Source organism: Symsagittifera roscoffensis, chromosome 5 (assembly GCF_963678635.1).
Source record: "Symsagittifera roscoffensis chromosome 5, txSymRosc1.1, whole genome shotgun sequence".
Taxonomy (NCBI): domain Eukaryota; kingdom Metazoa; phylum Xenacoelomorpha; order Acoela; family Convolutidae; genus Symsagittifera; species Symsagittifera roscoffensis.
In genome coordinates, this window is record NC_087066.1 from 17,636,945 (window position 1) to 17,651,154 (window position 14,210).

Here is a 14,210-nt window from a genome sequence, read left to right on the forward strand (position 1 = left end):
CTCGTTAAATTCAGATGAATCGATCGACTGCAAGGAAAATCGCAATTTCCTTGGATCCTTGACCTGATGGCATGACAGTAATGCTGTTACCCACTTCTGGCATGCCTGCTTCATTCCAGGCCACTCAAAGCGCTTCAGGAACCTCTGGGTTACTTTGTCGATTCCCTCATGACCCATCTGATCGTGCGACTTGAATAAAAATTCTGTCTGATAGAGTTGCGGCAACACTATCGGGTTATATTTTTACTGGACTTTGTCTTCTTCTCTTCTCTTACAAGCCACGATCCCGTCCTTGATCAGGTATAACCTCCTCTCTTTTTGCTTAAAGTACTGTCTCAGAATACGGTAACTGTCTTCCTACAGGTCACCTTTGTCTGGTATTCTTTTTTCGATCCACCTTTTCAAGTTACTTGTCATGCGGTCATTTTTTTGTGCTCTTAGTAGGTTCGAGAGTCTGTACCTCGCCTTCAAGTACGTCTTCATGACCCTCAATTGACTATTCATTTCGTCGGGCTGATGCGTTTCATCTACCATCTCCACGCACCAAATCTTCGCCAATGATTCTGTCTCTTGCCTGAAGGGTTGAAGATCAGTCCTGACTACTTCTTTCTGCGGCAACAAACTCATTGATCGTCTCGATACGGCTATTGTTTCTTGATCATCTGCTGCGTTGTCAAAGACTGTTTCGCTGGGTACCAGGTAGCGATCACTGTCAGGGTCTTGATATATCACTCTGTCCAGGCCTCTTGCTCGAGTCTCCACTAGCAACGTGTGGATCGCTAGCTCTAATAGTTCCGGTCCTGTGCTCGAGTTCCTGTCTGAGTAAGTTTCAATTCTTGAATTCCTCGAGCCGTCATCAACGGAAGAATCTGCCACTGAGCATGTTTCTTCTTCGGGATCAATTTAATGCGCTCTGCTCATCCATCTGAACTCCCCGGACAAACTTTTTTGTGCCTGGTCTTGTTGATAAACTTGTGCGTTCCCATCAACGTCCTTCTCCCCGGACAAACTTTCTTGCCCCAGGTTTTGTTCAACCTCTTCGCCTTTCTCATCTACCATCTCCACGCACCAAATCTTCGCCAATGATTCTGTCTCTTGCCTGAAGGGTTGAAGATCAGTCCTGACTACTTCTTTCTGCGGCATCAAACTCATTGATCGTCTCGATACCGCTATTGTTTCTTGATCATCTGCTGCGTTGTCAAAGACTGTTTCGCTGGGTACCAGGTAGCGATCACTGTCAGGGTCTTGATATATCACTCTGTCCAGGCCGCTTGCTCGAGTCTCCACTAGCAACGTGTGGATCGCTAGCTCTAATAGTTCCGATCCTGTGCTCGAGTTCCTGTCTGAGTAAGTTTCAATTCCTGAATTCCTCGAGCCGTCATCAACGGAAGAATCTGCCACTGAGCATGTTTCTTCTTCGGGATCAGCTTAATGCGCTCTGCTCATCCATCTGAACTCCCCGGACAAACTTTTTTGTGCCTGGTCTTGTTGATAAACTCGTGTGTTCCCATCAACGTCCTTCTCCCCGGACAAACTTTCTTGCCCCAGGTTTTGTTCAACCTCTTCGCCTTTCTGATCCTGATCCTCGAAGGTGACGGTTTTCCTTTGTGTCCCTTTCACCTTTTCTTTTCGTTTTTATGATGTACTTGTCAAGACGTTTTGGGGTATCGAGGACACAAGTTGCTGAACTATTGTCCTACAATCCCTTTCATTTTCCTTGTGATGACATCTTGATGGTTTAATCTTTATTTTCTCACTGACTGTTAGCGATGATATGGATGCTTCCCACTCGGGGTCATCTCCAGTCACTTCTCTCTCCAACAATTCACCCAGCATCCGCATCACTTGCGGAGTGACCTGCACGGTTTAATCTAGCAAAAGAGGCTGTTTTTGTTCATACGAGAGAGTTCCTGTTGGAACAGGTTCGAACGTAGCAACAGATCCAAAGGCGCCGGGTCCTTCTTTGATAAGATTTTTATTTCCGCTGCCTTCTCCACCTGTAACTCGGGGTGTCCCGGAATCGGATGTCCAGATTTGTACAACCATCTCGTCAAGGGAAGCGCCTCATAGGTTTCTTTGTTCAGAAACGAGAACGCTTCCTTAATTACCGTCTGATTGGCTTGTTTCTGTTCTAGTCTTTCATAAAACTCAGTCGTCTTGCTGAGGCTGTCAGCATTTTGGTGTTTGTTACGCATCCTGTGCTCGGTTTTTATGTGGTAGCCGTCTAATCTGACTATCCACCGACCAATATAGTTCTGGTCCATCGAGTACGTCTTCAACCAGGATAACGCTCTATTGTCCACGCGTAACTTAAAAGAAGCGCTCCCTAAGTATGCGCGGTACTTCTCCACGAATGTGACCACTGCAAACATTTCTGCCTTTGGTGCACCATATATCTTTTCAGTGTCACTCAACACTTTACTGCCATATGCAATGGGACAGAGAACTGTTCTCCCATTCCACTCTTTCTCCTGATGCAGTTTTCCTGAGATGGCTACTACTAATGCATCTGTGTCAAGAACATACGTGCCCTTCTCTGTAGGCATGCCTAGCACTGGCGCTTCGCACAGTTCCCGCTTCATGTTCTCGAAGGCAGCTTGAGCTTCTTAGTTCCATTCGAACTTCTTTCCTTTGTTGCGCATCAGTTTTTGCATGGGGTAAACCTTGTCTGCGTATCCTTTTATGAGCTCACGGTAATAATTGGCAAACCCTAGGAAGGAGGTCATGAGTTGTGTGTCCGTTCTGAGAGCCTTCCATGTCAACAGAGCCTCCACTGCTTCCGGGTCCGGCCTTACGCCATGCCTGTCCACCATTCTTCCCAGATACTTGATTGAATCCCTATGTATTTCACATTTCGATGGTTTACATTTCAAGTCTGCTCTTTTCTTGCAACCAAAGACCTCATCGAGCCGATCAATACGGTCTTCTAAGGTGGGTGTTGCTATGACCACGTCATCTACGTAACACATCACAACGTTTCCGTATTTCTTCGTCACTCTGGTCAGAGCCTGAGCCCTCAGTCTTTGAAAAGTTGCACAAGCCGAAGGGCATCCTCTTCCACTGGTCCACTGGTACAACCCCAATTCACATCTGAGTCTTTTCTCTGTCCTTTTTCAGCAGAGGGACCAGCTAGAAGGCAGAACCCAAGTCCAGTGTGGTGAAGAACTTGGCGTCACCAAGTTTCGAGAGGCTCTCGTAAACTCGCGGTATCGGGCACACATCTTTTATTGTCACTGCGTTCAGGTAACGAAAGTCGCAACAGAACCTGAGCTGCCCCCCATCTTCCTGGCCATGACTACCCTGCAAGCCCAAGGCGACTTCGAGGGTTCTATCATGTCGAATTCGAGCAACATGTCTATCTCCGCTCGGCACGCTTCCGATTTATGAGGCGTCATTCGCCTTGCGCCTTCCCCATGAGGAATGGCGGCTTCCTCTAATGACCGCCTTTTATTTTAAATTACGTCCGCGTTCTCTTGTGAAGCCTATTCTTTCCCAAGTCTTTATTGGCTTCATGCTTACCACTGCTCCTGTATCCAGTAGTCCTGTTACTCCAATTTTCTTCCCATTGGTGTCTAGCAGATGAGCAGTGACATCTGCCTCGTACCCTATGTGTACTGCATCTTGCTCCATCATGGCATCATGGCCAGTTCTACGGACCTTGAGTTCTTCCTGACCCAAAAAGAACTGCCCCATTTGGTCACTATCGTTTGTGACGTAGGTCCTAGTGTAGATACTTATCCCGCCAACGTTCAACATCAGTTGATAAGGTCCAGAGACTTCCACCTAGCGCCCGTGGAATTTCTTTGTTCGAGGGCCACCCGTTGTCAACAATGCTCGCACAGCCCTTGACTCAGTGCGTGGCTCTACCTGTCTCAGATAATCTGCATATGTGTCTAAATGCATCATAGTGACCTCTGAGGGTTCACTTAGGTTCCTGATCACCTGATGCCCCGCAACTGTAATTTTTTGACTGTTTTCCGCTTCCTTGTGGCACCATGCCGAACGTCTGCCCAGAGATCACGTTTAGTTTCATGCTCAAACTGCTTGGTGCTTTCGTTTCTTCGACTTCTGATGCCTCGAAGGCGTTTAGCCTTTCCTGAATTTTCCCATTCTCTAGTTTGAGCTTCACCTTTTGTTCGATCTCCTTCGTCACCAACTCCTGCTGGACTCTGTTTAAAGCATCTCTGCCCTTTAGTCGATCCTGAAGTCATCTGCCGCAGTCACCGGTTCCGGTTCATGTATCTCTTTCGTTACTGCCTTCATCTTCTTTGGTTTCTCAGACCCGATAAAGCCTCCTAAGGCCTTAGATGCTTGATTTCCGCCACAGGATCCTAAAATTGTGGACAATCCGATTTAAAATGACCTTCCAAGTTACAAAAGAAACACCTTGGGCCGAATTTAGCAATTACTCCTCTCATGAAACCTTCATGATTGACCTCTGACGCATCTTCATCCTCGAGGTTTAAGCCTATTGCTTTTATGCCCTGTTTGTAGGTTGGGCATGCTGACACATGATTGTCCGTCGAACTGCAAGTTGCACAAGAGCGTCTCTTTTCCATATCGTCCCTTGGTTTGTACCAGTTGTTACCTTGTTTTGCAGGTCCATTGTTAAAATTACCATAATTGTTTTTGTAATATCCAGACCTCGATGGAGGTTTCAGTAAAAGATTTTTTTTTGACTTGCGTCTCAATTCCTCTGGTGTTGGCGCATTGGTTGAAAGTGGTGTGTAATGTGTCGCTAACATCGTTCGAAGCTCATCATTCTTCACACCATCCATGAATTTTGAGGCTAATGCCAATTTCATCAAAAGGTTCACTCATTGCTTGGTGGGTAGTGAGTACACTATCTTTTATAAACATTGATATCATCAAAGTGTATTAGCTTTATATCTTACAACTAATAATCGAATATTGTGAATAAATTGTATACACGCTGTACTGTGATAACATACAAGGATTCACTCATTGCTTCCTCAAGGGTGCAAGGTTCACTCATTGCTTGGTGTCCTTGCACCCTTGAGCCAAAACAATTTAACAAGATATCACAGATTTTCTCAGTAGTATCCCGCTGGTATTGCTTTTTGGCCATCACACAGTTTAGGGCTGTCCCTTCCAAATTACTGGTGAGCGCACTGCATTTTTGTCTTTCTGTCAAGTCCTCCTCTTTAAAATGCAATTTCATTACCTCTATCCAGGTATCAATACAGCCTTCAGATTCATCTTTATAGCATCTTGGTTTCTTAAAAACCCTTCTGGACTTTTCACTACGTTTATTGGTTCTAGATAACTTCATTAGGAATGTTTCCAAGGACCTGTTCAGAGGTTCAAAGGCTGTGGCCATTGATGTCGCGTCCCTTGAATGCCCCGCTGGAGCATCATTGCCCTCTGAGAGAGGCTCTGGATGTTCCCTCATGTCCGAATCGCTGGGATGATTTCTTCCTTGATTCGCATGACTCCAGTTCCTGGAATCACATCTCCCAGTCGCATGTGTGTCTCGCGTCAGTCGTTCGTTTGAGGTCGGTCTGTTGCCAGTCGAACTTTTGATGTTTGGGATCCGTTGCCTATTATCCTTTGTGGCAAGCTGGATGAAATGCCTCTTCCTCTAGTGGATCCATATGTCCTTCTTCTTTTGTGTGGTTCATTGAAGTTCACTCCCGGCTCCCTGCCGGGTTTTCCTGAGTTTGGTTCCCCAGTCTTCGATCCACTCCTTCTTCCTAGTAGCCCATCCAACCTATTCATGATAGCTTGAGTTCGCCTCTCCATCATCGCGTTATCTTCGTGTCAAGAGTCTCAACAGTATGCTCTTGTTGAGTTCTCATCTTCTCCATGTCATCTCTCAATCGTAACTCTCTTTGCTCAGCTTCCCTCGTCATTCGCGACAAGTTCTTGGCCAAGTGTTAAGCCGTTCTCCCCTTCAATCTTTTTTCGCTTCTGTTAACTTCTTGTCTGTTGCGGTTGATCTCTTCCGCAGGTTTTCTCTCTCGACGTGGACTGCCCTTTCTAGTTCACTCATTCTTCAGGACATCTGTTCATTCTGTTCTCCTTTGCTGCCCACTCTGTTGGTCAAGGCTTCTTCGATTGATGCCCATTGTCCACTAATAGTGTCACAAGTGGCGGTGTCACACTGTCGGTTCTAGGTAGCTTGGTGCTGGTCGGGACTCGGGTCTTGATTCTCTACCTCGACGTCTCTTCATGATCCACTTCTGGATCCGCAGGTGGGTTACGTGGCCCTGTGTTTCTGTTCTTCCCAGTTCGCATCTCCTGCGAACTGGCATGACTGGCCTGATCCGTTTGTGGTCTTGCTTTTTGTCCTGACCACACCAAATCGGTCCATAGAGCCAGTCTCTTTATCGGTGTATGAATCATTCTCCTGAGTCGAACTATTGAGGGTGACTTGAGATCCGAAGTCATCTTGCTCGTCATCGTCCTCCTCCTCTTCCTGGGTTTCTGCTTCATCGCCTGTACCGTTCCCATGGTAAATAGAAAGAAGTTTCCCAAAATGTTCTTCACTCTTTCTGAAGAACATTCTCCGTCACGCCATGCATCATAGTGTTGTCTGTGGGTGATCTTGTAGTCGCCACATTTTCACTAGAGATGTCGGACAGTTCCGACATCTCTTCTCGGTTTAGAGTCCCGGTGGAAGTGCAAATCTTGGCCTTGTTCTACCGGAGTAGATTCACTAGCCAATCTTCTGTTCCGTGTCCGTCCCGGTTCTCATCCATTGCAGGTTCCTGGTGGACCACTACTTTTAACATTCCCTTTTGTCCTTCTGAGGACTTTTGACTCATGGCTTCAACCATTCCGCCTGAAACTTTCTTCCCTGCGTCGGTCCGGGTTCGTGCGATACTTTCCACAAAAGCGTCGCTCATTGCTTTTCTTCGTTTCTCTGGTATGAATTTCGTAGAGCTATCACTAAATTAAGGTATCCTTGACTTGTCTAGGCTCACTTTGGATTTGTCACTTCCTACTGCCTATACACTCAATTCGATCGCTAGTGTCCTTACTGTTTGACTACTGATAAAATTAACACAACACAATAAATCCCAAAAGTTTCTTTTGAATAGTGACCACGAATCCTTGTATGTTATCACAGTACAGCGTGTATACAATTTATTCACAATATTCGATTATTAGTTGTAAGATATAAAGCTAATACACTTTGATGATATCAATGTTTATAAAAGATAGTGTACTCACTACCCAATCAAGAACAGATATTATTGACTTAAAACCAAAACTGAAGGAGAATGAAAATTTTTTCAATGAAAACCGTATGTGTTTTGTATTTTAGTTAGTCGCAACATTATAATCGAACTTGTTTCTAAAATTAGCTTTCCCTGTTCGGTGCCGCACCAAACAGACAAAACATGAAGGCAGTAATTTTCTCAAGTGGGCGTCTATTGCACCCATCGAGTCCCGTGTTACCTATCTACCTTCGGATTGACCGAGCTAGTCCTACTAAAATCCTCAAGGCAATCACTTTTCCAAAAAACGATTTGGATTTCAATCCACACAAGTCAGTGACAAACTCTTGTTCAAATTAGACTTAGTGTCTGGTTTTCTATAAAACGCAAGTTACCTGTGCTGTGACTGGTTCCTAGCTTGAATCCTAATAACGTAATACCTTTCACTAATTACCTTTCTTCTGTCTACTTAAGTTTGGCAAAAATAGGACCCTTCCGGATTGGAAAAAATAGGACCCTTCCGGATTGGCAAAAATAGGACCCCTTCGGATTGACAAAATTGGACCCCTCCGGATTGACAAAATTGGACCCTTCCGGATTGGCAAAAAAGGACCGCTCCGGATTGTCAAAATAGGACCCCCTGTGGCAATAACAAAATTGGGACCCTTCCGGATTGGGAGACCTCCGGGTTTGTAAAAATAGCTTTTCCGGGACTTTTGACTCCTGGTTTCAACCATTCCGCCTGAAACTTTCTTCCCTTTGTCGGTCCGGGTTCGTGCAATCCTTTCCACAAAAGGGTCAATCATTGTTTTTCTTTGTTTCTCTGGTATGAATTTCCTAGAGCTATCACTTAGTTTAGGTATCCTTGACTTGTCTAGGCTCACTTTGGATTTGTCACTTCCTACTGCCTATACACTCAACTCGATTGCTAGTGTCCTTACTGTTTGACTACTGATAATAGTAACACAACACAATAAATCCCAAAAGTTTCACTTGAATAGTGACCACGAATCCTTGTATGTTATCACAGTACAGCGTGTATACAGTTTATTCACAATAATTGAATATTAGTTGTAAGATATGAAGCTAGCACAGACTGATGATATCAATATTTATAAAAGATAGTGTACTCACTACCCAATCAAGAACAGATATTATTGATTTAAAACCAAAACTGAAGGAGAATAAACAATTTTTCAATAAAAACCGTATGTGTTTTGTATTTTAGTTAGTCGCAACATTATAATCGAACTTGTTTCTAAAATTAGCTTTCCCTGTTCGGTGCCGCACCAAACAGACAAAACATGAAGGCAGTAATTTTCTCAAGTGGGCGTCTATTGCACCCATCGAGTCCCGTGTTACCTATCTACCTTCGGATTGACCGAGCTAGTCCTACTAAAATCCTCAAGGCAATCACTTTTCCAAAAAACGATTTGGATTTCAATCCACACAAGTCAGTGACAAACTCTTGTTCAAATTAGACTTAGTGTCTGGTTTTCTATAAAACGCAAGTTACCTGTGCTGTGACTGGTTCCTAGCTTGAATCCTAATAACGTAATACCTTTCACTAATTACCTTTCTTCTGTCTACTTAAGTTTGGCAAAAATAGGACCCTTCCGGATTGGAAAAAATAGGACCCTTCCGGATTGGCAAAAATAGGACCCCTTCGGATTGACAAAATTGGACCCCTGCGGATTGACAAAATTGGACCCTTCCGGATTGGCAAAAAAGGACCGCTCCGGATTGTCAAAATAGGACCCCCTGTGGCAATAACAAAATTGGGACCCTTCCGGATTGGGAGACCTCCGGGTTTGTAAAAATAGCTTTTCCGGGACTTTTGACTCCTGGTTTCAACCATTCCGCCTGAAACTTTCTTCCCTTTGTCGGTCCGGGTTCGTGCAATCCTTTCCACAAAAGGGTCAATCATTGTTTTTCTTTGTTTCTCTGGTATGAATTTCCTAGAGCTATCACTTAGTTTAGGTATCCTTGACTTGTCTAGGCTCACTTTGGATTTGTCACTTCCTACTGCCTATACACTCAACTCGATTGCTAGTGTCCTTACTGTTTGACTACTGATAATAGTAACACAACACAATAAATCCCAAAAGTTTCACTTGAATAGTGACCACGAATCCTTGTATGTTATCACAGTACAGCGTGTATACAGTTTATTCACAATAATTGAATATTAGTTGTAAGATATGAAGCTAGCACAGACTGATGATATCAATATTTATAAAAGATAGTGTACTCACTACCCAATCAAGAACAGATATTATTGATTTAAAACCAAAACTGAAGGAGAATAAACAATTTTTCAATAAAAACCGTATGTGTTTTGTATTTTAGTTAGTCGCAACATTATAATCGAACTTGTTTCTAAAGAATTAGCTTTCCCTGTTCGGTGCCGCACCAAACAGACAAAACATGAGGGCAGTAATTTTCTCAAGTGGGCGTATATTGCACCCATCGAGTCCCGTGTTACCTATCTACCTTCGGATTGACCGAGCTAGTCCTACTAAAATCCTCAAGGCAATCACTTTTCCAAAAAACGATTTGGATTTCAATCCACACAAGTCAGTGACAAACTCTTGTTCAATTTAGACTTAGTGTCTGGTTTTCTATAAAACGCAAGTTACCTGTGCAGTGACTGGTTCCTAGCTTGACTCCTAATAACCTAATACCTTTCACTAATTTTTTTCTTTTGTCTTTATTAGTTTTGACAAAAATAGGACCCTTCCGGATTGGCAAAAATAGGAATGCTCCGGATTGGCAAAATAGGACCCCTGCGGATTGAAAAAATTGGACCCTGCCGGATTGACAAAATTGAGACCCTTCCGGATTGGGAGCCCTCCGGGTTTGTAAAAATAGCTTTTCCGGGACTTCTAAACTTTTCACCCGATACCCTTTAGGATAGTTCTCCGATGCTATTATGCTGTAGGAACTAACTAGGAAGCGTGTATTCTCTGTCCCTAGACCCTTCCGGATCGAAGCAAAGCCTCTTATTTTGCTATTCTACCAAACTGTGAAGGGTCTTGTAAGTAGCCTAGTTTCGACTCGACTATGGTTTCTGGGTTCCTTAGCCCTCCCTTGTTAACTAAAACAGCGTACAATTGCCTTATTCTACCGTTACTACCCTTTGGTAGGGGTATAAGGGCTTTCCAAAATTTTTTTTTTTACAAAACGTGAAAGGTTGACCAAGCGTCTTGAAAAACAACCTTAAAAAATTTTCACACTTACTTTTCGAATAATTGAAGGTTTTATGAGTAAGCTCGCATAACTTCTGATCTAATGGTACCATGATCAACTTGATTTGTCCAGTTGTTCTAAAGTTATTAACCAAAACGTCTTTTTTCCATTGTCAAAAGTTTTCTCTCTTATAGAATTGCCTAACTTTTTTTTCGCAATTCCCAATTCTCGACCTAAAATTATTGATCCGAGCTCAAAAGGCCTTTACTCTTCTAGTTCAATGCGAAACGTTCCAGTTGAAAAAATTTGCCAAAAACAATGCTATTTGGACCCTTCCGGATTGATGAATCCACTAAATCAAACACGTTAAGCTCAATTTCACTGTAACCCGGAAAATTATCGGCAAGCGGGTTTCAAAACTTGTCGATTCACTAGCAAACGTTGTCCGAACAACAATTTTTACTGTGCTAACTCGAAAATTTCAAAAAATTTCTTATTTTGTAGCGTTTCTTTTGTCCAAAATTCGAGAAAATTCGGTTTTTGGTACCCAATTAGTTCCAACCACTTCTGAACTAAACTCAACCGGTTCTACCTATTATACTAGTATCGTTACGGTGTAAATTTTTCCCTTAAAAAAATATCGATATCTCAAAAATCATGATTTGGGGTGGATCAAACTATTGCTATTTTGACTATAAAAACCGGTCTGCTCACTGTGTTTTTTACTGACAAACGGTATAGGAGTATTAATATAGGCTGTATAATTAGTAATACTAGTAATATTATACATCTCCGGATTTGTTCAACACCCGAATTAAGGTGCTTAACTCGGAAATTCGCAGTTCAGTGAAGGGTGCAAATAGCATTGTTTTTGGCAAATTTTTTCAATTGGAACGTTTCAGATCGGGTCTTTTGCATTGAACTAGAAGAGTATAGGCCTTCTTAACTCGGAAATTTGCAGTTGGAGCCCCCCACAGATTTATATCTTACTTTTTATACCAAAAGGGATACAAATTTTGTTAACGAAACCCAACAGTCGATTGTTGTTGTCCTTGATCCCCTTCTTGTAGCTCCTTGCACTGGTTGCCAGATCAGTCTTCCTCTCTAATCCCGAGACCCTTCCGTAATGAGCGCAAATTAGCATTAACGTGCTTAAATACTCAAATAACTCTACAGTACAAGCACCACATAACTCTACAGTACAAGCGCCAAAAGTTTGATCGTAACGATCCTGACTGATATAATTGCCTGTAACAACAATATATCTAACAACAACAAACGGGAGGGTCGGATCACATCTGGTCTGGGGGGATGGATTCTACTGATTTTTAACTTTTTACTGTTTTCGGATTTTTTCGGTTATTTTTTAATGTTTTTTGTTTTTCTTGGGTAATATACTACTTTTTGTTTGGTTTTCTGCATATCTTTATATGTTTTTGGTCACGTACCACTCAGGGAATGACGGGACCGCTAATCCCCCACCCTTCCTGTTAAAAAAGAATAACACCCAGTAGCGCCATAAAAAGATGCAAGTAACATTCGCCCGGAAGTACATATCGACGGAAAATAAAGCTAGGCTCTAAAACTACTGGCTAGCGTCTAAACACAGCTCTACATGCTTATCACCGTCTCCGCCAAAGTCAGTTCTTTTGGTTGTCTTTCTAACATCGGGTCGACAAAAAACGTTCCGGCTTCGATCAGAACGCTCTAATTAACTGAATTAGTTACAAAAATAGAGAACTCATGGCTGGGTCTCAGTATCCCCAGACCACGAGGTCACTCCTAAAAACAGGGCTTTTACTTATTTACTATTTTACTATTGTTTTTGTTCAGTAGATAAAAATCATCATCTCTATCGAAGATGGGTCAACCCTTTCCCTCAACTCCTAGCTTCTCATAATCTGAAAAAGAATTAGGATTATTATAAGTCAATTCAGGACATCTCAAGGAAGCTAAAAATTTGTTAAAATAATGTTTAAGTTCTCTCCCGAGACCCCTCCGGATTCTGGAATCCGGGGAAATAACGTTTTTATTTCTACCCGAAGGCTGGAAACGTCATCCCAACGCCCTTTCTGGTTCCCGGGAATTGCTTTGTAACGATTGTAGCGGCACAATCGTTACAATTCGGAATGGTCTGATCGTCGTTTTCTATTCCAATCTCGATCTGTTTCTCACAATTGTTACAATTGTTGTTTGCTGTTTTTCTCCAATAATTCTGTTGTTTTTCTTGAGATTACTGTTGTTGTTGTGTTTTGCCGTTTCAGTTGGTGCAAAATCTCAAGGTCGTTACGTGTCTTTATTTCGAAACGAATTTTTAGAAATTAACATGACACTCCAAGTTAATCCTTCCGAGTTCGTCAAAATGAACGATTAAGACCTCTAATCTGCTAAAATCGTCAATCTTCTCGATCAGATGTTACAATGATATGATGTTCCGAATCCGAATTTGCATTTTGACACATTCTGGTCGAATGTCACAAGAGCTCAACGCTTGTGGTCTGTTTGCGTTCACTTCTTTTCGGTTACTCCAAAAAAAAACAAGAACAACGTTAAAAAATTTAGCCATTTTGTAAGATTTTCTACCTTGTAGAAGATGTCATTTAATTTGTCCAACAGACTTTTCGCCAAGGGAACAGGCGAGTCTTTTGCTACTCTCTTGAGTACTGGGACCTTTGAAATGGCTGTATTAAAATAATTGTCTAGCACTAAATCATTACCTATTGTTGCTTTATTAACAGATTTTACATCAACGCATAAAGGACCTGGAAACCATTTGGTTTTCTTAGAGTCGCTTAGAGAAATATTTACACAACTGATATGATACCATCTAAAACAACAATCACATCCAATCCAATTTATCAGTCCTGAAGGTTTTAAAGAATCCTTGCTTGCACTTTTTCGTTTCTCCCCATCTTGACGCAGCATAAAGGTAAAAAAGGATTTTGACTGGGTTTAAAGGACTTAACTAACCCATGATAAGCTGTTAGTGGGAACTTTATAAATCAGCAAATAAAAAAACTTTAGTTAAACATTAGCTTTTTTTATTGGTTATCCAGGCAGAGGCTTAACTCGATTAATTATTTAGGTTAAACAAGGCTTTTTTTTGGAAATGTAAAATAAAATTACTTAGTTAAGAGTTTCAAAATCAATATGCTTATCAAAAACATCATATTTCCGAGAACAACTCAACGAGTTAAAATCCTTATCGTTGACTCAAGAAACTGGTTGTAAAATGATAAACATCTAGGCCAACGTCTGGGTAGTCTCTGAACTGTTCCTGTGCAGTTTTTATTCAACCGGATACTGAGCATCCTGGCTCGCAAATTTTTTCTTTTTCGAGATGTTGGCTGTTATCACATTTGTGAATTTTGTCTCCGCTTCAATCATCATTTCATGATTAATTGGTAGCTGAGATTCCGTCTGCTGTTGTTGACTCATGACTTAATTCAACTTGTGGGGGGAGGGGGCAAAAAATGCAGAAACCAAAGTCAAAAAGCTTGCGCGGGCGTTTTTTCTTGTTCTTGCTTTTTTTTAAATTGTAAATTAATTTTTTTAGTTGAGAGTTTCATAATCAATATGTACATCAAATAACATCATATTAATCGAAAACAACTCATCGAGTTAGTAACCTAATAGTTGACACAAGAAACACCTTCTAAATTGGTAAGCGCTCGTCTTGATAGTTTCTGAACTGTTTCTGTAAATTTTTCGAATAATGGGTGTTCTGATCGGCAAACTGTTTTTTTTTCTTTCTGTGACTTGTGCTTAATATACATTTTTAGTACCGGATACAGGGTATCCTGGTACGCTTGAAATATCTACCTTCTACTTCTTAGC